We start from the raw sequence: 18,225 nt of genomic DNA, 5'->3' as shown, positions 1-18,225 counted from the left end.
AATAACCGGACCTTCTTTTGAATGAATGCTTTCGTTTCAAAAGCTTAAGTTGAAGTAGGAGAGTTTAGTGGAAAAAACTGTGTTTTCTCAAGCAAATTTACATGTGTTTGGGTCAGTAATGGGGGTGGAAAGCCCTTCCCATACCAATTTCTACCACAATCATAGTCCCATTAGCTGGTGTTTGTATAATGAATAGCAAAGATGATTACACTTGTGAGATGAATCAGCAATTCCCAATTAGAGCAGCAAAATAAAACTGTTTTCTTTCTGAATCACTGTGGAAGGCAAACGGAAAAGTGACAAATAGACTTTGTTCCCCATCAGTGATGGGAGGGGAATTTGTCTTGGGAGCCAAATTTCCAAAGTAAGGCATACTGGGCTTGCCAGCAAAACTGTTCACACCCCCACAGAGACCACAAAACCCTGCAGCTGTAATTTCAGAAACACACATGTGTATAAATCAAGTAATTGCACACCTAACTATCCACTTGAGCCGGTGTGCCTGGTTGGTTTTTTTTTTTTTTTTTTGCAGATGCCCGGGGCACTTGTGTTATTTGGCTTTGAACACAAGGTTTAGTTTATTTGACAGGATATTATCAAATTCAAGCTGACTTGTATGTACAAGTCTCAAAATATGAGGGTGGCATACAGTATCAAACAGCACATATGAATGTTCCATATGTGTGTTTTGCAAGGTCCCTGCAGCTGACTGAATTCTAAACAACAGAAAGGGAAATAATTAAAATGTCAAATTAGTTCTAACCATGAAAGTACGTTTCCAGAGTAGTTAATGAAGCAAGATCATTTCGGAACCCTCTACCACTTACAGAAAGAGACAGAGTAACAGAAAGAGACAGGGAACATTGAGCAAGTATTATTTTGCTTTATGCAATGATGTTTTTAAAAGGGATGAGGGGGTGATTTGGGTCTACTGGCTGCAAGAACAACCAGATCCACGTTTCCATGTTCCATTTGGCTGGAGCCCCAGCAGACAACTATGGAGCAGGATGCTGGCTGCCCAGGAAAGGAGTCCTTGCCACAATATGGAATCTACCTGCAGGCTAAGCTTGTGCTATAGTTTTTCCAGGAGAAATTCAGGTTCGTGGGACTTCAGAATAGGTGTAATTACTGCTAGTTCCCTACAAATACTTTATAAGTTCCAGTAAAAACAAAATTAATATGGAACCAGTTTATCCATAAATTCTGCTGCAAGTCAGCACATTTCTGTAATTTTCACCTTGAGATATAGAAAAACATGACACTTATTTCACAAAGACATTTAAACCACCAACCTCTCATCTACCCCCATACTCCGAGAAGTATATAGATTTAAGTATACACATATATAGATACACACGTGCGTGTGTGCACATGCACACACACACACACACATGTGGACACTATAAACCAATAAATTCCTAATAGAATGATGCCAAAATTCACTAGCAAATAATATGATGCTGCAAGTAGTGTCTCCCATTTCTTATTCTATTTGTAAATCACCTACGTTAATATTGCCACACATTGCAGGGAATTAACTGAGGTTCTAAATGAAATATGAGAAATTCACCCTCAGCGTTCTTTGCATCTGGTTCATATTTTACTATTTAAAATAAAGAAATGAAATCAGAGGTCCCTTGCAAGTATAAAAGGTGATATGTAAGTATAGGCAAAATCAATCTTGTGATAAAATGTCCCATAAGGATGATCTTTCTTAAGACAAAGTTGGTAGTCAGCTAGAGGAAGGAAAAGAGAACTCTATGCGAAATTTTGTCCTAAAAATGTATGCAAAATCCCACTGGTCCATTTGGGCAAAAGTTCCAGTAAGTCTTGTTTTTACACAGTGATTATCAAAGAAACCCCTTATATTTGCATTTAACATTAGCCAGAAATAACACTTCAATGTGACAGCAACAAAATTTAACCTTTCTTTTTTTAATGACTTACAGATTTGTTTTATTGGAAACTTTAACCAAAGGCCTGGTTTTGATACTTTTAGAACTGACAGGTTCTCTTTGCTGTGTTATCAGAGAACTTGAAAATGTATAGGGTGTTTATGGCATATTAAAGAACCATTAGACCATAAAAATAATCTGCCTGTAAAAATGATGAGGAAAGGTGAAATGTACAGTATAGAAAGAACAGTCTGATCACTGTATAAAGGCCTAGTAGGAAAGCTATTGATTCCTTTTCCACCAAATAAACATTAAATTTCAGTTGAATTGATAGGTTAAAAAATAAACTTGAATCTAACATGAAGGAAAGAGAGGGAGCAATACATGAGAAAGAATGCCAGCAACCTACCATCCATTTGACATTATGTCTATATGTATTGTGAGGGAGGCATATGGAATGGTCACCAATAACAGACCCAGAGCTATTTGCTATTCAAACACAAAATATCTCCCAAAGTAATCATTCTCACTTTGGAGGATAAAATTTGCTGTATTATGGAGATATGAAGAATGTAACAACTTTCTGGGCACAAGTTTTTGGCCAAGTAATAATTATGGTTAATTGTTAATAATTGTGTTATACATCATAATAAAATTATATTGTTATATAATATTACTATAAATTAGTTTAATAATTATATACTACAAGTTTGGAACTTGAAACTGGCTTACTTTTTTAAAAATAGAGGATAATCAAAGTTACTGTTATAATAATATTATTTTATTTAATTTGTATTCCCAAAACCTTTCTCATGAGAATCTTAGGAAAATCATTAATATTTCACTTATGTTAATGTATATATGAAATGCTTTGTGGCAAGGAAACAGATGAGAACTAGTTCCCAAAAGGAAGCAATTATTTTCATTGTTCTAAAGGGCAAAAGAATCAATGAGTAGATCCAATAAAATATTGATACAGTCTGTATAATATAATCAAAAGTTGACTGAAAATGCATGTGTGCTAAATTGTACCCATAGGGATAAAAATAGAAGCACATTCTAAATTCCCCCAATGTCTCTGCATTCCATGTCTACCACAATGTTTTATCTACTTTATGTATTAAGATACTTCTTTAAAAGCCATTGTTTCTTTCTCTTTTTTAAATAGGACTCTAACACTATTACTTTTAAGCTTTTCCTGAAAATAGTTCACAAGAGTTTCCTAAGTTTCCTTAAAGAACATGTAAAACTACTACTTACCAGAAAATGGTCCCTAGGGAGAAAAAAAAAGAACTCATGAATGCCCCACATAAGGTGATAAGTTCGGAAATAGCTTCCTAATCTCATTATTACCATTTTTTCCTTACTTATATTAAATTCCTGTAATATTTATTTATTTTTAATTGATTGATGATTGGTTTACAACATTAGTTTGATTTCTGTCATACATCAACGTGAATTAACCATAGGTGTTTTTGAATCATTGAATATGTATGCAATTTTAAAAGTTAAAGTTTAAATCTTAAAATATCAAATGATAGGCTAAGAGACCATCAACATATATGACAGAATCTTTTGTACACAATAAACAGAGCTCCTATACATCAATAAGAAAAAGACATGAAACAAAAATGGTGATAAAATATGATAGAAAATACTACAGAAGGTAAAATCACAGATAAACATATGTAAACATGCTCAAATTTATAGTAGTTAAGCAAAGTTATAACATGTTTTATTATATATGGCTATATTATATTGTATTAGATCAGATCATATTATGTCATCAAAGCTATAAAAAACAATATACTGTGTTGTTAAGATTAAACACAGGCACGCATAGATTTCTGATGTTTGAATGAAAGGCTTAAAATATTTTTGCAAAGTAGTTTAGAAATTTCTACTTAAATAAACATATGCAACTCCTTTGACCCATGCATATCACTTTGAGAAAATTGCACTACAAAAAAAATATTGTCAGCATATTGTCAGCCGTGAAGCTGTTTCTGTTGTAAAGGTATTATGGCAACATGGCTTGTAGAGGCAAACCGTACTAGAGCAAAATTTGCAAGCAATCTGAATTTAACAATAGGAAAATAATGAAATAGGTTATAGGATAGTCACACTATAGAATAAAATTCAGCTTTCATAAAGGATGAGTAAGTCCCAGTACTACTACAAAGTGAACAAAGAAATTTTCAGAATAAAATGTCTAGTTTGTTTCCATTATCTAAATGAAATATTAATATATACAAATATAAATATATCATAAGCTACTTGTATATTAAAAAACGCTTACTCCTTGGGAGGAGAGTTATAACCAACCTAGACAGCATATTAAAAAGCAGAGACATTACTTTGTCAACAAAGGTCCATCTAGTCAAGGCTATGGTTTTTCCAGTAGTCATGAATGGATGTGAGAGTTGGACTATAAAGAAAGCTGAGCACAGAAGAATTGATGCTTTTGAACTGTGGTGTTGGAGAAGACTCTTGAGAGTCCCCTGGACTGCAAGGAGATCCAACCAGTCCATCTTAAAGGAGATCAGTCCTGAGTGTTCATTGGAAGGACTGATGTTGAAGCTGAAGCTCCAATACTTTGGCCACCTGATGCGAACAGCTGACTCATTTGAAAAGACCCGATGCTGGGAAAGATTGAGGGTGGGAGGAGAAGGGGATGACAGAGGGTGAGATGGTTGGATGGCATCACTGACTAAATGGACATGGGTTTGGGTAGACTCCAGCAGTTGGTGATGGACAGGGAGACCTGGCATGCTGTGGCTCATGGGGTCGCAGAGAGTCAGACACAACTGAGCAACTGAACTGAACTTGTATATTAGCACAATAAAAGTTTATATCTTCCTCACACAAATGCCCATGCCAGTCAGGAGGCCTCCTGCACCTGGAAGTTGTACAACACAGAACCTGGTACCTCTAAGGTTTCCACAGCAAGGCCTCAGTTCAAAAGTGCCACATATCACCTTCACTCAGATTTCATTGGTCATTGGTCAGCATTCATCACATGAACCCAACCTATCAGCAAGGAAGTCGGGCTGGGAAATGCAAGGGGTATTCAGTAAGTACTCATGGTTTCTTCCACAAAATGTATAGCTTAGTAGAAACACATCAAATTGTTAATATAGCTGCTCTTGAGAAAACATAATAGGTAGAAGGTAAAGATTATTAATATTACTATAAATATTATTTAACCTATAACAGTGTATACCATTGTTATAGGTTATTATAAAAATTCTATTAAAGTCATAGATATGTTTATACACAACCACCTTTATACACACACATAAGTCTATGGGTAAAATCTGCTACACGATTAGCTAAGAGGTAAAGTTTGAATGTAAGAGAAAGAAAAGGGAAAATCACCCAGTGTTTTCAGGTTTCTAAGAATGTAAGAGGGATTAGGATACAATAAACAAACTGAAGAACTGATCTTAACAAGAGAAAACATAGCTCTTCTGTTGTAAGCAAGAGGAAAAAAATACAGAAAGGATACAGATAGAGGTAAGTTTGTATCTTTGCTATCTACAACACAAGAAAGTGTCTTTCTCATTACTCCTATAAAAAAAGAAGTCAACATTTATTGTTGGGTATGAGGGAATAAAATGACTGGCAAATTGACTAGATGACATTTGAAATAATGGGCATAGAGAATGGAAAAATGAGGTAGCCAGAGCAGCATATTAGTGTGACTAGTGTATTAGACACAAAGATACCCCCTCAGGTTTCATCAACTGTACTCCTTCCAGAATTTACCCTTAACCTCCAAAGATCACTATTCCCCTGGCACTGTCACCATTTCTGACATTTCAAAGCCAACTGTAGTCCACATTGAACCCCAAGGTCAGTTCCACAGCTGTTATGCCTCACACACTGTTGCCTACACTTCTGACCTTCATATTCTGCATCTGGGTGAAGTAATATACTGCCAGGGGTAGGATCTGGCTTCCAGAGCATCCACCAAGGAACCAGGGGGATCAGCCCAAAAAGTTCCCTATAATTATTTCCTGTGGAATAAAACTTGACTACTGGGAAATAAGAGATGGGATATGATGAGACAGATAAATTCTCCCTTATTTCCCTTTTCATCTACCATTCAAGGCATAGTTCTTATTTGTAGCACAAGTCAAGCAAGCATACTTGCCAGGTGTCCTGACATGCCTCTTCAAAACTTATCATGAAGCAGTAAACAATGATACATCACATTTTATTGCTCCATCTGTATTTCCTTTATCTGTTTTTCTTTTAACTCACCATTCCCAAGTTGACTTGAGTAACACACACACACACACACATTGCACCTTTAACTATAACTGGTACAGGAAGTGGTTCCAAAAAATAGACACTCAAGATGAGAACTTGGTGTTGAATTGCCTATTTGTGTAAAGCCAGCAGAAACCCTACTGGTGGCAGTTGGTGTGGTACTTAAACCTCCAACTGTGATTAATAGGGACAAATTATATGTAAAAACTGAGGCAATGTGAAATCAGTTACTGCATCACTCAGTAAAAAGAACATGCTGGGGGGCGGGGGCAGTCCTAAGATGGTGGAGGAATAGGGCAGGGAGACCACTTTCTCACCCACAAATTCATTGAAAGATCATCTGAACGCTGAGCAAATTCCACAAAACAACTTTTGAACACTGGCAGAGGACACCAGGTTCCCAGAAAGGCAGTCCATTGTCTTTGAAAGGAGGTAGGTGGACTGCAGTCCATGGGGTCGCTAAGAGTTGGACACGACTGAGTGACTTCACTTTCACTTTTCACTTCCATGCATTGGAGAAGGAAATGGCAACCCACTCCAGTGTTCTTGCCTGGAGAATCCCAGGGATGGGGGAGCCTGGTGGGCTGCCGTCTATGGGGTCGCACAGAGTCGGACACGACTGAAGCGACTTAGCAGCAGCAGCAGGACAAAATATAAAAGTAAAAAGAGAGACATAAGAATTAGGGATGGACTCCCATCCTGGGGAGGGAGTTGTAAAGAGGAGAAGTTTCCAAGCACCAGGAAACCTCTCACCAGCGGGTCTGTGGGGAGTTTTGGAATCTCAGAGGGCAACATAACCGGGAGGAAAAATAAATTAATAAATAAAACCCACAGATTACATGCCTAACGGCAACTCCCATCAGAGAAGTAGCCCATCTTGGCCCCAGAGATGGCACCCTCTACCAAACTGCAAGCAGGCTCACAGTTGCTAACCAAGTCTTCCTGGGATCCTGCACGGTTGACATCTGCAGGGAGGGTCACAGCCAGAAATCAGCTCTCCAGAGCAGACACGTGGCACACCTGAGACGGCGCTCCTGCTGTGCACCCAGGAAACTGAGCAGCTGGGACACAGGAGGTGATAAGACACCCCCCACCCCCGACCTGGGGAGAGAGCGCTCGCCAAGCACCTGGTCATTTGAGATGCTCGGACCTGGGAAGGGGCACAAAACGCAGGCCCAACCGAGTCTGTGCCTTTGTGGAGTACCCGAGAACCTGAACCTGAGCAGCTGAGACCTGGGAAGTGCATGCAACCCAGGGCCTGCTTTAGACAGTTCCCCTGCAGAGCAACCTGGAGCCTGAGCAGTGTAGACTGGGAAAGCACACACGCCGTGAGCGTGGACAAACCCAGTGTGACCAAGACAGTGCGAGCACTCCCCACATATGCCTCAGTGATCTTTGTTTGCAGTGTTCCTCCCTCCCTACAGCACGACTGAACAAGTGAGCCTAAATAAGTGACCACCTTCATCCCCTTGTGTCAGGGCAGAAATTAGACACTGAAGAGACTTGCAACCAAAAGAAGCCAAAATAAACAGAGGGAACTGCTTTGGAAGTGACAGGTGGAACAGATTAAAACCCTGTAGTTAGCACTGACTACATTGGAAGGGGCCTATAGACCTTGAGAAGTATAAGCTGGAACAAGGAACTTTCTGAAACTGAACTGACCCCACACTGCCCACAACAGCTCCAGAGAAATTCCTAGATACATTTTTACTATTATCATTTAAAAATTTTTTTTTATTTTTAAGTCCTTTGTGGCTCAGAGGTTAAAGCATCTGCCTGCAATGTGGGAGACCTAGGTTCGATCCCTGGGTCAGGAAGATCCCCTGGAGAAGGAAATGGCAACCCACTCCAGTATTCTTGCCTGGAGAATCCCATGGATGGAGGAGCCTGGTGGGCTACAGTCCACAGGGTCGCAAAGAGTTGGACACGACTGAGTAACTTCACTTATTACTTCTTTAATTTTCATTTTTATAACCTAGTATTACCTTACCAAAAAAAAAGACCCTATTTTTAAAGCAAATTTCATATATATTTTTATAACTTTTGTGATTTTGTTTTGGTTTTTTAATATTGTATTTTTAAGAGTCTAACCTCTACTCTAGATTTTTAATCTTTGCTTTTTTGTATTTGTTATCTATTTGGTACCTTTAAGAATCCAATCTTCAGTACCCATTTTTACTTAGGAGTGTGATTACTGGCTTAATTGCCCTCTCCCCCTATGACTCTCCTTTTTCTCCCCTAGGTCACCTCTATCTTCTCCCTCCCCCTTCTCGTCTCTACCCAACTGTGAATCTCTTTGGGTATTCCAGGCTGTGGAGAACACTTAGGGAACTGATTACTGGCTAGATCTGTCTCTCTCCTTTTGACCCCACTTCTTCTCCTCCTGGTCACCTCTATCTCCTTTCTCCCTCTTCTCTTCTCTATGTAATTCCATGAGCCTCTCTGGGTGTTCCAGGCTGTGGAGAGCACATAGGGATTTGATTACTGGCTAGATTGCTCTTTTCCCTTTTGATTCCCCACTCCTTCTCCTCTTCACCTTTATCTCCCTCCTTCCTCTTCTCTTCTCTATGTAACTCAGCAAACCTTTCTGGGTGTCCCTCACTGTGGAGAACCTTTTCTCCATTAACCTAGATGTTTTATCATTGATGCTGTATGGATGGCGAAGTCTTGAGGCTACTGTAAGAATAAGACTGAAAACGAGAGGCAAAAGGCTTAAATCCAAAACCTGAGAACACCAGAGAACTCCTGATTCCAGGGAACACTAATCAATAAGAGCTCATCCAAAAGCCTCCATACCTACACTGAAACCAAGCTCCACCTAAGAGCCAAGAAGTTCCAGAGCAAGACATACCATGCAAATTCTCCAGCAACACAGGAACATAGCCCTGAGCTTTAATATACAGGCTGCCCAAAGCCACACAAAACTCATAAACATCTCAAAACTCACTATTGGACACTTCATTGCACTCCAGAGAGATGAAATCCAGCTCCACCCACCAGAACACAGATGCAACCTTCCCTAACCAGGAAACCTTGACAAGCCACTCATCCAACCCCACCCACAAGGAGGAACCACCACAATAAAGAGGAACCACAAACTGCCAGAATATAGAAAGGACACCCCAAACACAGCAATCTAAACAAGATGAAAAGGCAGAGAAATATTCAGCAGGTAAAAGTACATGATAAATGCCCACCAAACCAAACAAGAGAGGAGGAGATAGGCAGTCTACCTGAAAAAGAATTCAGAATAATCATAGTAAGAATGATCAAAAATCTTGAAAACAAAATGGAGTTACAGATAAATAGCCTAGAGGCATGGATTGAGAAAATGCAAGAAATGTTTAACAAGGACCTAGAAGAAATAAAAAAGCCAGTCAATAATGAATAATGCAATAACTGATATCAAAAACACTCTGGAAGGAGCCAACAGTAGAATAACTGAGGCAAAAGACAGGATAAGTGAGGTGGAAGATAGAATGGTGGAAATAAATGAAGCAGAGAGGAAAGCAGAAAAAGAATTAAAAGAAATGAGGACAACCTCAGAGACCTCTGGGACAATGTCAAATGCCCCAACATTCAAATCATAGAAGTCCCAGAAGAAGAACACAAAAAGAAAGGCCATGAGAAAATACTTGAGGAGATGATAGTTGAAAACTTCCCTAAAATGGGGAAGGAAATAGCCACCCAAATCCAAGAAACCCAGAGAGTCCCAAACAGAATAAATCCAAGGCAAAACACCCCAAGACACATATTACTCAAATTAACAAAATCAAACCTAAAGAACAAATATTAAAAGCAGCAAGGGAAAAACAACAAATAACACACAAGAGGATTCCCATAAGGATAACAGCTGATCTTTCAATAGAAACTCTTTGGGCCAGAAGGAATGGCAGGACATACTTAAAGTGATGAAAGAGAAAAACCTACAACCCAGATTACTGTACTCAGCAAGGATCTCATTCAAATATGAAGGAGAAATCAAAAGCTTTACAGACAAGCAAAAGCTCAGAGAATTCAGCACCACCAAACCAGCTTTTCAACAAATGCCAAAGGATCGTCTCTAGACAAGAAACAAAGAAAAGGTTTATAAACTCGAACCCAAAACAACAAAGTAAATGACAATGGGATCATATTTATCAACAATTACCTTAAATGTAAATGGATTGAATGCCCCAACCAAAAGACAAAGACTGGCTGAACAGATACAAAAACAAGACCCCTATATACGCTGTCTACAAGACACCCACCTCAAAACAAGGGACACATACAGACTGAAAGTAAAGGGCTGGAAAAAGATATTTCATGTGAATAGAGACCAAAAGAAAGCAGGAGTACCAATACTCATATCAGATAAAACAGACTTTGAAGTAAAGGCTGTGAAAAGAGACAAAGAAGGACCCTACATAATGATAAAAGGATCAATCCAAGAAGATATAACAATTATAAATATATATGCCCCCAACATAGGAGCACTGCAATATGTAAGGCAAATGCTAACAAGTATGAAAGGGGAAATTAACAGTAACATAATAATAGTGGGAGACTTTAATACCTTACTCACACCTATGGATAGGTCAACTAAACAGAAAATTAGCAAGGAAACACAAATTTTAAATGATACAATGGACCAGTTAGACCTAATTGATATCTATAGGACGTTTCATCCCAAAACAATGAATTTCACCTTTTTCTCAAGTGCACACGGAATCTTCTCCAGGATAGATCACATCCTGGGCCATAAATCTAGACTTGGTAAATTAAAAAAAAAAAATTTGAAATCATTCCAGTCATCTTTTCTGATCACAATGCAGTAAGATTAGATGTCAACTACAGGAAAAAACTATTAAAAATTCCAACATATGGAGGCTAAACAACATGCTTCTGAATAACCAGCAAATCACAGACAAAATCAAAAAAGAAATCAAAATCTGCATAGAAATGAATGAAAATGAAAACACAACAACCCCAAACCTATAAGACTCAGAGGTACTGAGTACTAAGAGGAAGGTTCATAGCAATACAAACTTACCTCAAGAAACAAGAAAAAAGTCAAATAAATAACAAAGTCAAATAAATAACATAACTCTACACCTAAAGCAACTAGAAAAGGAAGAAATGAAGAACTCCAGTGTTAGTAGAAGGAAAGAAATCATTAAAATTAGGGCAAAAATAAATGCAAAAGAAACAAAAGAGACCATAGCAGAAATCAACAAAGCCAAAAGCTGGTTCTTGGAGAAGATAAATAAAATAGACAAACCATTAGCCAGACTCATCAAGAAACAAAGGGAGAAGAATCAAATCAACAAAATTAGAAATGAAAATGGAAAAATCACAACAGACAACACAGAAATACAAAGAATCATAAGAGACTACTATCAGCAATTATATGCCAATAAAATGGACAATGTGGAAGAAATGGACAAATTCTTAGAAAAGTACAACTTTCCAAAACTGAACCAGGAAGAAATAGAAAATATTAACAGACCCACCACAAGCACAGAAATCAAAACTGTAATCAGAAATCTTCCAGCAAACAAAAGCCCAGGACCAAACGGCTTCACAGCTGAATTCTACCAGAACTTTAGAGAACAGCTAACACCTATCCTACTCAAACTCTTCCAGAAAATTGCAGAGGAAGGTAAACTCTTAAACTCATTCTATGAGGCCACCATCACCCTAATACTAAAACCTGACAAAGATGCCACAAAAAAAAGAAAACTATAGGCCAATATCACTGATGAACATAGATGCAAAAATTGTTAACAAAATCCTAGCAAACAGAATCCAACAACATATTAAAAAGATCATACATCATGACCAAGTGGGCTTCATTCCAGGGATGCAAGGATTCTTTAATATCCACAAATCAATTAATGTAATATACCACATTAACAAATTGAAAGATAAAAACCATATGATTATCTCAATAGATGCAGAGAAAGCCTTTGACAAAATTCAACATCCATTTATGATAAAAACCCTCCAGAAAGCAGACATAGAAGGAACATACCTCAACATAATAAAAGCTATATATGATAAACCCACAGCAAACATTATCTTCAATGGTGAAAAATTGAAAGCATTTCCCCTAAAGTCAGGAACAAGACAAGGGTGCCCACTCTCACCACTACTATTCAACATAGTTTTGGAAGTTGTAGCCACAGCAATCAGAGAAGAAAAAGAAATAAAATTAATCCAGATTGGAAAAGAAGAATTAAAACTCTCACTGTTTGCAGATGACATGATCCTCTACATAGAAAACCCTAAAGACTCCACCAGAAAATTACTAATCAATGAATATAGTAAAGTTGCAGGATATAAAATTAACACACAGAAATCCCTGGCATTCCTATACACTAACAATGAGAAAACAGAAAGAAAAATTAAGGAAACAATTCCATTCACCTTTGCAATAAAAATAACAAAATACTTAGGAATAATTCTACCTAAAGAAACAAAAAAGACCTATATATAGAAAACTATAACACAATGATGAAAGAAATCAAAGATGACACAAATAGATGTAGAGATATACCATGTTCATGGATTGGAAGAATTAATATAGTGAAAATGAGTGTACTATCCAAAGAAATCTATAGATTCAGTGCAATCCCTATCAAGCTACCAACAGTATTTTTTGCAGAACTAGAACAAATAATTTCACAATTTGTATGGAAATACAAAAACCTCGAATAGCCAAAGCAATGTTGAGAAAGAAGAATGGACCTGGAGGAATCAACCTGCCTGATTTCAGGATATACTACAAAGCTACAGTCATCAAGGCAGTATGGTACGGGCACAAAGACAGAAATATAGATCAATGGAACAAAAAAGAAAGCCCAGAGATAAATCCATGCATCAATGGACACCTTATCTTTGACAAAGGAGGCAAGAATATACAGTGGATTAAAGACAATCTCTTTAACAAGTGGTGCTGGGAAAACTGGTCAACCACTTGGAAAAGAATGAAACTAGAACACTTTATAACACCATACACAAAAATAAACTCACAATGGATTAAAGATCTAAACGTAAGACCAGAAACTATAAAACTCCTAGAGGAAAACATAGGCAAAACATTCTCTGACATACATCACAGCAGGATCCTCTATGACCTACCTCCCAGAGTAATGGAAATAAAAGCAAAAATAAACAAACGGGACCTAATTAAACTTAAAAGTCATTTGCACAATGAAGGAAACTATTAGCAAGGTAAAAAGATAGCCTTCAGAATGGGAGAAAACAATAGCAAATGAAGCAACTGACAAATAATTAATCTCAAAAATATACAAGCAGCTACTGCAGCTCAATTCCAGAAATATAAATGACCCAATCAAAAAATGGGCCAAAGAACTAAACAGACATTTTTCCAAAAAAAGACATACAGATGGCTAACAAACACATGATAAGATGCTCAACATCACTTATTATCAGAGAAATGCAAACCAAAACCACAATGAGGTACCATTTCACACCAGTCAGAATGGCTGCTATCCAAAAGTCTACAAACAATAAATGCTGGAGGGGGTGTGGAGAAAAGGGAACCCTCTTACACTGTTGGTGGGAATGCAAACTAGTACAGCCACTATGGAGAACAGTGTGGAGATTTCTTTAAAAACTGGAAATAGAACTGCCATATGACCCAGCAATCCCACTGCTGGGCATACACACTGAGGAAACCAGAATTGAAAGAGACACATGTACCCCAATGTTCATCGCAGCAATGTTTACAATAGCCAGGACGTGGAAGCAACCTAGATGTCCACTGGCAGATGAATGGATAAGAAATTTGTGGTACATATACACAATGGAATATTACCCAGCCATTAAAAAGTATATATTTGAATCAGTTCTAATGAGGTGGATGAAGTACAGAGTGAAGTAAGTCAGAAAGAAAAATACCAATATAGTATACTAACACATATATATGGAATTTAGAAAGATGGTAACAATGACCCTATATGCAAACACAGCAAAAAAGACACAGATGTATAGAACAGTCTTTTGGACTCTGTGGGAGAAGACAAGGGTGGGATGATTTGAGAGAATATTATTGAAACACATATATTATCATATGTGAAACAGATCACCAGTCCAGGTTTGATGCATGAGACAGGGTGCTCAGGGCTGGTGCGCTTGGATGACCTTGAGGGATGGGATGGGGAGGGAGGTGGGAGGGGGGTTCAAGATGGGGAATACATGTACATCCATGGCTGATTCGTGTCAATGTATGGCAAAACCACTACAATATTATGAATTAATTAGCCTCCAATTAAAATAAATAAATTTTAAAAATAAATAAATAAAATGAAATAAAATCTCTGATTTAAAAAAAAAGAACATGTTAATATAAAATGTGCATTAGGATGGCTTCTTAAAACAACTCCAGAGACTGTGCAAGAAGACAGGACAGTGCAATCATGCCCATCCAATAAAAGAGCATGTTTTAAAAGCCAAATTATCTGAGATAAGTTTAAAGTATCTGCAGCAGAATACTAGAAATCAAGCTCAGGATCTGATTATTTGGGTGGCAGAACTGCAATGGAGACTAAATATGCATCTCTCAGATGTCTGTGCTATAATCAAGGCAATAAGAAAGAAAGCATGGGACACTGAGACCTGGATGGGAATATTTTGGTGTGTGAACCCAACAGTCTAAACTATCTTTTCTAAAAAGAGTAACTCTTGCCCTGGAAACTAAATAATAAACTAAGCCAAAGTAGGTGCCTCACAGGTTGAGGCATGTTCTTTCAAAGCATGGACCCACCATCCCTTCTTGCCAATTGTGAAGACTACAGCTTTATTGCACTAACTCTCTTTGTTTAGTCCTCCAGCAGTAAAGACTATACACTTATTTGAAAGGGTCTCTATAGCTGATTGGACTCAAGGAGAAGAGTAAGTGTATCTCTAGTAAGGGTATCTCACACATGCTTAAGGGAAAGAGTAAGGATAGCTAGTAAGGGTATCTCACACACAAAAATTATAAGGGATTTGGATATAATGGAGATATAAGAGTCTCATGGAGTTATAAGTGGTAGACTGTAGTGTATAAAAACATCATTTCCCTCTGCACTGGTCAGGGTTTCACAAAGAAATAACTCCTAGGTAGTATTTGACCTTATATAATTGTGGATACTGGTGAAACTCACTGGTGTTTTCTGTCTGATGTTGCAACTTGAGGGCAGGCAATAAAAAGGAAGATGGATACAAAATAGGGAGAACAATAAGAAGCTGAAATCCATGAGGACAAACTAAAACCCAACCTTGATGGAGTACGTATCCTTGAGGAGAAGTGGGTACCTTTCATTATAGAACTAAACACACGCTGGGCCCAGGAGTGAAAGTGAAGGAAAATCCATAGGAAGGAGGGGGACACATTCATGCAATGAGTTGACCCAGCATGTGAGTAACAATACGTGTGAGTTATAAAAGCTCCAAAAACCAAAGCTATAGTTTTTCCAGTAGTCATGTATGGATGTGAGAATTGGACCATAAAGAAAGCTGAGTGCTGAAGAATTGATGCTTTTGAATTGTGGTGTTGGAGAAGACACTTGAGAGTCCCTTGGACTGCAAAGAGATCCAACTAGTCAATCCTAAAGGAAATCAGTCCTGAATATTCATTGCAAGGACTGATGCTGAAGCTGAAACTCAATACTTTAGCCACCTGATGCAAAAACCTGACTCCTTAGAAAAGACCCTGATGCTGGGAAAGATTTAAGGCAGGAGGAGAAGGGGACAACAGAGGATGAGATGGTTGGATGGCATCACCGACTCGATGGACATGAGTTTGAGCAAACTCTGGGAATTGGTGATGAACAAGGAAGCCTGGAGTGCTGCAGACCATAGGATTGCAAAGAGTGAGACATGACTGAGCAACTAAACTTACTGAACTTATAAAAGCTCCTGCCTCAAACTTCCGAAGGTCAAAAATAAAATTGCTGGTGCTTCACTTTTGTTTTTTATATCTCATGTGAAAATGTCCTTTGTGGCCACCTGAAAGGAAGTTTACAGGAAGAAGAAATCCAGGAAATATATTCAGCCCAGCCATGTTAACACATTACAATGCCCCCATACCCTCTGTAAATTCCCTTGATGATTACATTTTTTAGATAGGACCACCTCCCTCCTGTATCATGGCAAAGCCACCATGGTTGCCTTTGGCAAGCTTCTCACGGTGGATTCTGAGTTGAAGTGCTATGCGTATATGGGTTTTCATCCCACACACTGAGCCTATCCATAGCAAGCCACCCTTCAACTCTGGCTTTGAGTAAAATGCTACACCACAGGCTTCCTGAACATTCTCCAAATGGTAAGAAAATGCACCCTAAAATCACATGATAAATGGGAGACAAGAAGGAAGTAGATGTTGTACTCCCCTCTTCTCACACTTTCATAGGCTACTCTGAAATACACATTATCCTTAGAGCTCAATTGTAGAAACTCTCTCTGCCTGCTGAGAAATATGCCTACTGAGTGACCCTCTGGATCACTTTACAGCCCACAAGAAGTAGGGAGGTCACAGATAATTCATCACATGGTGTTATGTCACATTTGTTTGTGCCTTTATTTGCATTTTCCATACCTTCTTCATCATTCCCATCAAGAAGAGCATATTTATCCTTGCCTCAAGCTCTGTGCTGTGGAGAACCTGAATAAACTCACCAGGCAGTTTGGAGACTCATTTGAGCCTGAGGGTGATGAATGTGGAATAGAAAACCATCTGTTTTATTTTGGTGATTCCTAAGTCACAATTTCTGGTTCAAATACAAACACACAAAAAAGACAATTGCTTGGTTCATCCAGGGTTAGAGTTTTATCAAAGCCTTAATGAAAACATAAATGAGCCACATACCTGATCAGGGAGTGACAGTTGAGACAGACTTCTCTATTATATCTTTTCCAAATACCCGGTCAGTAGAAATAAGGTTTGATGGAGGAGGAAGAAAAGGGCAATCTGGAAGGACAACCTTTCTAAGAAGCTAGGGAGCAACTTGGCCAAAATGGCTCGTTAAAATGGACAAGGAAGCACTGTTGGAGAGGATTCTGACTGAAAGGGTTTTTAAGATTCTCAACTTTTGGACTTTCCTCAACTTTTGGTGGTCAGTGGTTAAGAATACCCCTGCCAATGAAGGGGACACAAGTTCAATCCCTGATCCAGGAAGATTCCACATGCCATGAAGCAACTAAGCCCATGCGCCCCAACTACTGAAGCCCATGAATGCTAGAGCCCCTGCTCTGCAACAAGAAAAGCCACCACCATGAGAAGCCCATTCACCATAACTAGAGAGTAGCCCACACTCTCTACAACTAGCGAAAGCCTGCCCACAAGAACTAACACAGTCAAAAATAAATTAAAAAAAAAAACAACTCTCTGCTTTTGATGTTAGCATAAGCATATTGTGGACTTTTTTGTTTTCTTTAAACTGCCTTCCAATTGTAAGCAGAACACGACTGGAGGATTCGTTGAGATTTTCGGCCACAAAAATGCCATTATAATATATACCTGCTTCTATAAAGCAGAGGACTTATGTATAGACAATAGGAAAAATAGTGAAAGGATCTTTCCCTAATTTTAATTAAACTAACATTTATCAAGCATTCCACATGGGCCACATATAATTGACATCATTTAGTGTAAAAAAATCTTTAACATTCATATAATGTGATGAAGAGAGTGGTGAGAGAGGAAAACATGAAGCGCCGTGACAGGAAACACATCTCTTCCTGGGACTTTGAGAGGACTTCTGGAAGAAATGAAAATGACCTGAGATTTGAAGAACAATTAGGACTCATCCAGGCAGAAGGGACAGTGGTATTTCAAAATGACCTTTGATGTGTATTTATCACACCACTTACTAAATAGTTAAATATGTTCCCCAAAATGCCTTACACATCATTTCCCAAACCCCATTTCTTTACCTGTTTTACTCTTCAAAACAAAGAGACCAAAGAGAACAATTCTTTCGTTTGACTGGAACATGAAGACAATGTCAAAGATAAAAAAATAACTAAACTGGAGGCTTTTCAAAACCTGAAATAGATTTTAAATTTA

This window comes from Bos mutus, chromosome 7 (genome assembly GCF_027580195.1).
Source record: "Bos mutus isolate GX-2022 chromosome 7, NWIPB_WYAK_1.1, whole genome shotgun sequence".
Lineage (NCBI taxonomy): Eukaryota > Metazoa > Chordata > Mammalia > Artiodactyla > Bovidae > Bos > Bos mutus.
Note: the sequence above shows the minus strand (reverse complement) of the source record.